The sequence below is a fragment of the Sminthopsis crassicaudata genome, chromosome 5 (assembly GCF_048593235.1).
Source record: "Sminthopsis crassicaudata isolate SCR6 chromosome 5, ASM4859323v1, whole genome shotgun sequence".
NCBI classification, from domain to species: Eukaryota; Metazoa; Chordata; class Mammalia; order Dasyuromorphia; family Dasyuridae; genus Sminthopsis; species Sminthopsis crassicaudata.
This window is the reverse complement of record NC_133621.1, coordinates 90,152,961-90,160,631: the sequence shown is the minus strand read 5'-3', so window position 1 is coordinate 90,160,631 and position 7,671 is coordinate 90,152,961.

Sequence of the window (7,671 nt, the reverse complement as noted above, 5' to 3'; positions counted from 1 at the left end):
TATGACCTGATGGATCAACTCAATGGCCTGACCTTCCAATGGCACAGCATCCTGTTTGCAGTATATATTATGCTGATTGCATCAAGCCCCTGAGCATTTACAGAGCCTCCTTAATGAGATCCATGATTCCTCAAAAGAGGAAAATCCAGATGGAAAAACTAAATGAATGGAAAACTGCCTGTCCATAGTAAGCTCTCATTAAATGACTGTTGAATGAATGACCCTGGTTAAAATTAACATCAAGGACTGCCTTAAAAGGGAAAAGAAAACCCCAAATAAGACAGAGGAACATGGATGAGGAAAGGCACATTTGCCTTTATGAATAACTCTTCTCCACTTCAGCCCTCCCTGAGTTTGCACAGTAACAGCCTTGGCTGTCTGCTTGGGATTGAGAAATGGAAGGCAGCAAAGGAGAGATTCTGCCATCAAAGAGAAGACATGGCACACACCTCTTGGTCATCAGAAAATTGCAGTAAAGGGCCAGGGTAGAGACAACTGGGTGGAATGGCAATAACAAGCTTCTGGTTTCTAGGGAGTGTGGCAGAGCTCACTCTTCCCTTTCATTACTGAAGACAACAGTCAGAGCTCCGGGATAGCAACTGAATGCTAAATGGAAAAGCTGTATTCCAAGTCCTGTGCTGCAAGGATGAACTCAAACAAAACACACACACAAGTTGGGAGGAGAGTAAGGGGGAAAGTGGAACTGGGTTCACTGACCCAACTGCATCCTTGTCAAGTATATATTTCAAGCTGTTGAATTAATTTTTATTAAATATAATATAAGTTTATTTCTCTTTCTCCCCTCCCTCCCTTTCTTCTCCACCATTCAAGAGGTGTCGGAGCTGTTCAGGACTGGGCTGACCAGACTACCTCCTGCTGATGCTGCAGCCCACTTACCAGATTCCCAGGAGTGAAAAGAGGCTGACTGGCCCCCGTCCCTCATCTCATATATTTAATTCAGATGATAACATGAAGGTTCTAGAGGGACCTAAATCTCCTATACTCAATCTAATGGTTATCTTTCGTTCTCAGAGAACCATGACATCAGGGAGGTGATTCCATGATGTGCAAATGAATCAGACTGAAGTGAGACAAAGCTGATACAATCTAGCAAAAGACAAAAACAGTAACAAAAGTAAACTCTTTTACTCAGTTAAGAACTGAACAAGAAGATGTCCCAAATATGGTGAGGGATAATTCACACATGAGGGAAATCCTACAAGTCGTGCTAAATGGACCTAAAGCCTGTGAATACTGAAAGAGAAGCCAGAAAAGATAAATAAATGAAAGAAAACTCTAATTGTAATGAAGAAATATTATGGATTAAAAGGAAAAGAGTGATTTCACACAAACATTAGAAATTCCATTAAGGAAAAAAACATGATTTGGCCACAAGGACTAATGAATAGCTAGAAGAAATGAAAAGGGAGTCAAGAGTGGTGACATTTACCTGTAATCTCTTCTACTGGGGAGGCTGAGGTGGAGATCCCTTGACTTTATAAGTTCTAGGCTACAGACAGACTGAAGCTGATCAGGCGTCTACATTAAGTCTGGGCCAAATATGTTGAGCCTCTGGAAACAGGGGGACACCAGAGTGCATAAAAAGGGATAAACTTACTCAGGTCAGAAACTATGTCAAAGCATCTATGCAAATCAAAAGTGGGATCGGGTCTTTTTTTCAGCTTGGGCAAGATAGAAAGATCTAGAACAGAGAGAGAGAGAGAGAGAGAGAGAGAGAGAGAGAGAGAGAGAGAGAGAGAGAGAGAGAGAGAGAGAGAGAGAGAGAGAGAGAGAGAGAGAGAGAGAGAGAAAGGAAGGAAGGAAGGAAGGAAGGAAGGAAGGAAGGAAGGAAGGAAGGAAGGAAGGAAGGAAGGAAGGAAGGAAGGAAGAGATTTAAAAATAATTAGAATTGAAATAAGATCTCTATTTCAAGGAATAATTGGATGAAGAATAAATTACTTAGCAGTAGAAAGCCTTTCTGAATTAATAGAATACAGTTTAAAGAATTAAACAGTTTTGGCAAAAAAGCTACAATAACATACATAATAGATTATATGTCATGACCAAGGTTGGATTTATAGGAGGAATTCAAAGATAGTTCAAAATCAAGAAATCTATATATATAACCAACTAAATTAATAATGAAAGCCATAAAAATCTATTTTTTTGAAATGTAGAAAAAAAATTTTTTTTAAATAAAATGCAATGCCCCTTAAACGTAAAACAACAATAACAACAGCCACAAGTCAAAACCATTAAGGAGCATAGAAATAAATGGACTCTTCCTTAAAATAGTATTTTATAGCTAAAACCAAGAGTTAGCCTTATGTGTAATGGAGCTAGAGCTCTTTCCAGTAAGATCAAGGGAAAGGAAAGATACTCAAACTACTATTATTTGATACTGTCCCTTGCACTGTAGCAATAAGACAAAGAAAAGAAATGATAGAATTAGCATAGGCAAAGAGAAAATAAAATTATTTTTACAGATGATATGGGTGGTTTACTTAGAGAACTCTAAAATTAAGCTAAGAATAATTGAAACAATCACTAACTTCAGGAAAACAAAAGGATGCAAAATACACCTTGCAAACATTTACTATCTGTATGACTCTGGATACATTACTTAAATTTCCTAGTGCTCAATTTCCTCATCTGTAAAATGAAATGGTTGAGGAGCAGCTAGGCGATGCAGTGGATAGAGCACCAGCCCTGAAGTCAGGAGGATCTGAGTTCAAATGTGATCTCAGACACTTAACACTTCCTAGCTGTGTGACTCTGAGCAAATCACTTAATTCCAATTGTCTCAGACAAAAAAAAAAAAAATGAAAGGGTTGAACCTGGTAGTCTCTGAAGTTGCCTCCAGCTCTAGTTCTATGATTCAAATATTAACAACGAAATATAATAGAAGTAGAAAGAAAAATTCCATTTAAAATGATCACATTGCCTTTATGAACTGGGAGTCCACTTACCAAGACCCATATGAGAATTATATAAATTCAACTCTAAAACACTCTGGTCAGAAATGAAGATAAATTTAACTATTTGGAGAGATATTAATTGTTCAGGTTTGGGGCCATGTCAATATGATAAAGATGACAATACTACCTCAGTTAATTTACTTATATAGTACCATGCTAATAGAACTATTAAAGATTTGCTTTTAAAGAACTAAAAATAATGGCAAAATTCTTTTGGAAGAACCAAAGGTCAAGAATCTCAAAGTAAAAATATTTTTAAGTGTGGAAGAAAGGGAACCTGTAGCACAAGGTCTCAAATCACACTACAAAGGAATAATCATAAAAACTGGGCTCTCAGTGATCAACCCTCTTGCATTTATATGGCCTACAAGTGTCATTTTGTTCCAATCCTGACCCTGAGTTGAACACAAGGTAATCTCCAGGCCACTGAGAGGTTTCTGAAGAGGATTTTAGAGAAGGAAACTATCATTATCATTCTTCTTTTAGAGATGAAGCAATTTGAATGTTATCTTTGCGACATTGCCAATTTTGGTTTTGCCCCTTTTGAGCAGGGATTCTAGTACAACTTTTTTGTTAGCTGCCTTCACAAAGGCAGCACATTTTTTAGGTTATGCAGAGCGAGGCTGATAGATTTTCTCTGCCTAACAGGAACAAGACCAGGCAAAGTAGCAAGAATTTAAAACAGAAGCTGACTTGTTTTTTGGGGTTTGTTTTTTTGTTTTGTTTTGTTTTACTTTTAGTGAACATGAAAAATGACCAGCCAAGGACCTAGCTTGGCATGAATAGTATTTCCCTTTGGATTCAGAATCAAAGTTCTCCTTATTAAAATGAAAGACAGAGTTAGGTTTCTCTAAAGTATTTTTTAAACCACCTTTCTTTCTCCTCCTCCCCAGTCCAAAATTCCCTTCTTCCTGCCCAGGGTTGGTCTTATTAACAGGCAGTTGCTTTGGTAGAGTGATTCCAGGAGTGTCCAGTTCCTCCCCCTCCCACTCCCACCCCCCATAACCCACAGGCAGGTTAGGTACTGGAGATTCTCTACGAAGCTTTGTTTCTTTGGGTTCCTTTAATAATCTCTGTTTGAATGCAAATGATCACTTAAAAAACAAACAAGCAAACAATTATTAGTTAATACTTGAGGCTGGGGGTAAGGGGAGGTGGGGGGACAGGTCATTTGAGGAATTGAGACTGCAAGCTGAGAATGAGTAATGGATGCCCCCTAGAGGATAGAAGGGGAGGAGGAGGAGGAGGAGAAAGAGGAGAAAGAAAGAGAGGAGGAGGAGAGATAGAAAAAGGAGAGAAGAAGGAAGACGATGAAAGAGAGGAGGAGGAAGAGGGAGGAGAAGAAGAAAAGGAGGAGGAGAGGAAAAGGAGTAAGAAGACAAGGCATAGGAGGAGGAAGAGGAAAAAGAAGAAAGAGGAAGAAAGGAAAAGAAGAAAGAGGAGAGGAGGAGGAGGAAGAAGAAGAGAAGGAAGAGAAGAAAGAAAAAGGAAAGGAGAAGAAAGAGGTGGAAGGGGAGGAGAAGGGAAAAGGAGGAGGAAGAAGAGGAAAAACAGGAGGAGGAAGAGGAGAGGAGGATGTAGAGGAAGAGGAGGAAAAGAGGAGGGGAAGAAGGATGAGGAAGAGGGGAGGAGAACAAGGAAGAGGAGGAGGAAACAAAGGACTATATAAAAATGCAACTTTCTATTATGTATAGCTTGGTTTTCCTTTTATACTTACAAATGTAACACAATTTTCAAAGCTATCTTGCTTATCTGTGTTTCCTTCTGGTTTTTTTTCTGTTCTCCCCTCTGCATTTAAAAAAGTACTGTAGTGGCTTTCTTTTCTTTCTGTTTCTCCTTCATTCCTTATTTAGCTCCTCTCTTCCTGGACTACTTTCTCTTCCATTACTTGGGTAATACCTAATTTTCAAAGCTATCTTGCTTATCTGTGTTTCCTTCTGATGTTTTCTCTGTTCCCTCTTCTGCGTTAAAAATGTGACTCTCTTTTCTTTCTTTTTCTCCTTCATTCTTCTCTGATTCAGCTCCTGACTCCCTGGATTATTTCTCTGTCCTTACTCAGTAACTCTCTGGCTCTAGAAGATCCTTCCATCTCATGATCTTCTCATCCTAAAACCATACCCTGTGTCCCCTTCCTCTGAGTAGTCCCCAGTCTTGTTGGATAGACTATATGTGAAGGATTTACAGGAAGAAAAGAACAAAAGTCAAACAAGATGAAAAGTCGTGCGTGGACTGTGTTCTTAATCTGTGGAAAGAATTAATATGCTTATGGATGAGACCATAGATCCATCAAAGTGTAGTAGTAGGAAAAGCAATGGAAGGGTAAGTCAGAAGACCTGGTTGTTAACATCATTGACACTTTCATCACCTGAGAGACCTTGATTTGTTTCCGTTGGACCCAGTTTTCTCATTTGCAAATAAGTAAAGAAACAATTGAATGAATAAACCTGTTATCTTTGTTAATTCCTCTGTTTCAGATTTATTTATTGACTATGATCCTTTTTTTAAATATATCACAATGCTAAATAAATTCTTTTCAATGAACATTTAAAAGCACTCTGTATGAGACTAAGCACGATATTATGTATTACTGGAGATGCCCAGATACATCTACCCTGCCTCAAGCAGTTTATTATGGGGCTAGGAGGTGAGAAAACATGTACAGAAATAACTATGAAAAAAAGCAGTGAGATAAGTGTAAAGAAGAGATCCAATTGTGAGAAATCTAAGGAGGGAAAAGTCACTGTTACCTCGGAGGGGAGGGGGAATGGAAGGCTCATAGGACCATAGATTTGGAGTTGGAAGGGATTTTAGTGATTTTAAATTCAATTTTTTCATTTTATATAGGAAGAAACTGAGGCTCAGAAAAGTTAACTTCTGTATCAGGTCACACATGTAATAGATAGGGACATTTGAACCCAGGTCTTTGGATACCAAATCCACTGTCCCATCCCTGCCTATTTCCTTTAGGGAAAGTTTCCTGAATAAAGTGGTTCAAATTAAGTTGGTCCTGAAAGGAAATAAATGACAAATGGAGATAATATGGGGAAAGATTTCCCTTTTGCTAACCTAATCTTGGATAACTTCAGACTACAGAAATAAAGAAGGGGGAAGGTTAGATTTGGGAGTAAAGATGAGTTCAGTTGGAGTCATGTTGAATCTGAGATATTAGCAGGGTATCCAGGGAGAAATATAAAGATAGTAAAAGGCTGGAATGACCCAATTTGGATTTACTACCCTTATCTAAGGACCTCAGGTCTCTTTGAAATACAACTTTTCCCATAAAGTCATTATGCGTAATTTACCACAATTTACTTATACTGTATCACTCATACCCCTTATAATTCATCTTTTCATTGTCCTTTGAGCTGCTTGAAAATTTTCAGTTTCAGGGAAGGGGAGTTTGACTGAGTCAAAAACTCCTTATTTCATCCCATCTAAAGTGACAAGATGCTATGTCTTGACTTACCAGATGAATAATCTCCTCAATTAAGCCAATCAATCAATGGTAGATTTTAAATTGAATGTGAAAAAGTCCTTTAGATGTTCTCAAAAGTTACTCGATGAATGAGAGTGAATATTTTATAGGAAATGTATTTGAGAAAACATAGGCTGCCTATAAAATAGATAATCAATTTGGATTCTGGGAACTGAAGCATCTTAAAGCTTAAGGTGGAACCTTTCTAGGCAAGTCTCTAAGAAAGAATCATTTGGAGGGAAGAAACAACACTCCAACTCTGGTCCCAGCCTTCTCCTCCCCCCATTTGACCAGAGGACTATCATGTGAACTTTGAAAGGTTAGAAATTTGGATTTCTATCAGCATTCTAGCAGGACCTAAGATAATAATCACTAGTGGCAGTTTTAGTATAAGAAACCTTGGATAAACTAGATATAATGAAAAAAGACAGGTTTAAGATGCCACAAGAAAGCCTGCAGAAAAATCACACTATGCCTAAGGGGAATTTCAGGAGTTCCCCATGAAAGGAAGGAAGAAAAGAAGATCCAGCAATTAGGAGCTGTAAGTAACTCCCTTTGTCATACCTGCTGTCTAAGCCCACTTTCCCCTGAACACTATATCTAGTAGAAAAATGTGCCATAAACTTGGAGTGGGGATGGAGTAAGTATGTTTTGTACCAAATATTTTTATTATGCCACCTAAGGAAATACCATTTTCTAAAAGACTGAATGATTAATTGATGTCAAAAGATAGACTGCTAGGAACTTCTGAGCTATACAGCATTAGAAAAATACCCTCCAGCTCCTTGGGGCTTCCATTAGAGCCCTAAGTGGACATAGAAGCTTCCATCTGTTGACCCAACCTGCCAGTGCCAAGTGCAAATTGGAAGAGTAAGTCCAGAGCATGTGCTCCATATTTATTTTGATGTACCCTGATGCTATATAGTATCACCAGTAGAATACTGGTGTTTTTTTGTGACAATGAGAAATTTGGGATCATTGAAAGCCCTGTGAAATTTTTCAGAGATAATCAAAGCCAGTCTCCTGCTTTTCAGTTCCAATGTCTATTTGCAGCATCCTTCCAAGATATAAATATAATGATGGACTAACTCAATATGTTACATTCCAGGATATTATGCATTTTTCTTCTATTTCTTTCCAGTGGGCATGGTGAAAGCTATTTCTATTTTCTTTTGAATTGTAGTGAATTTCTTTGAGGATATGGAAGATAAAATCCAA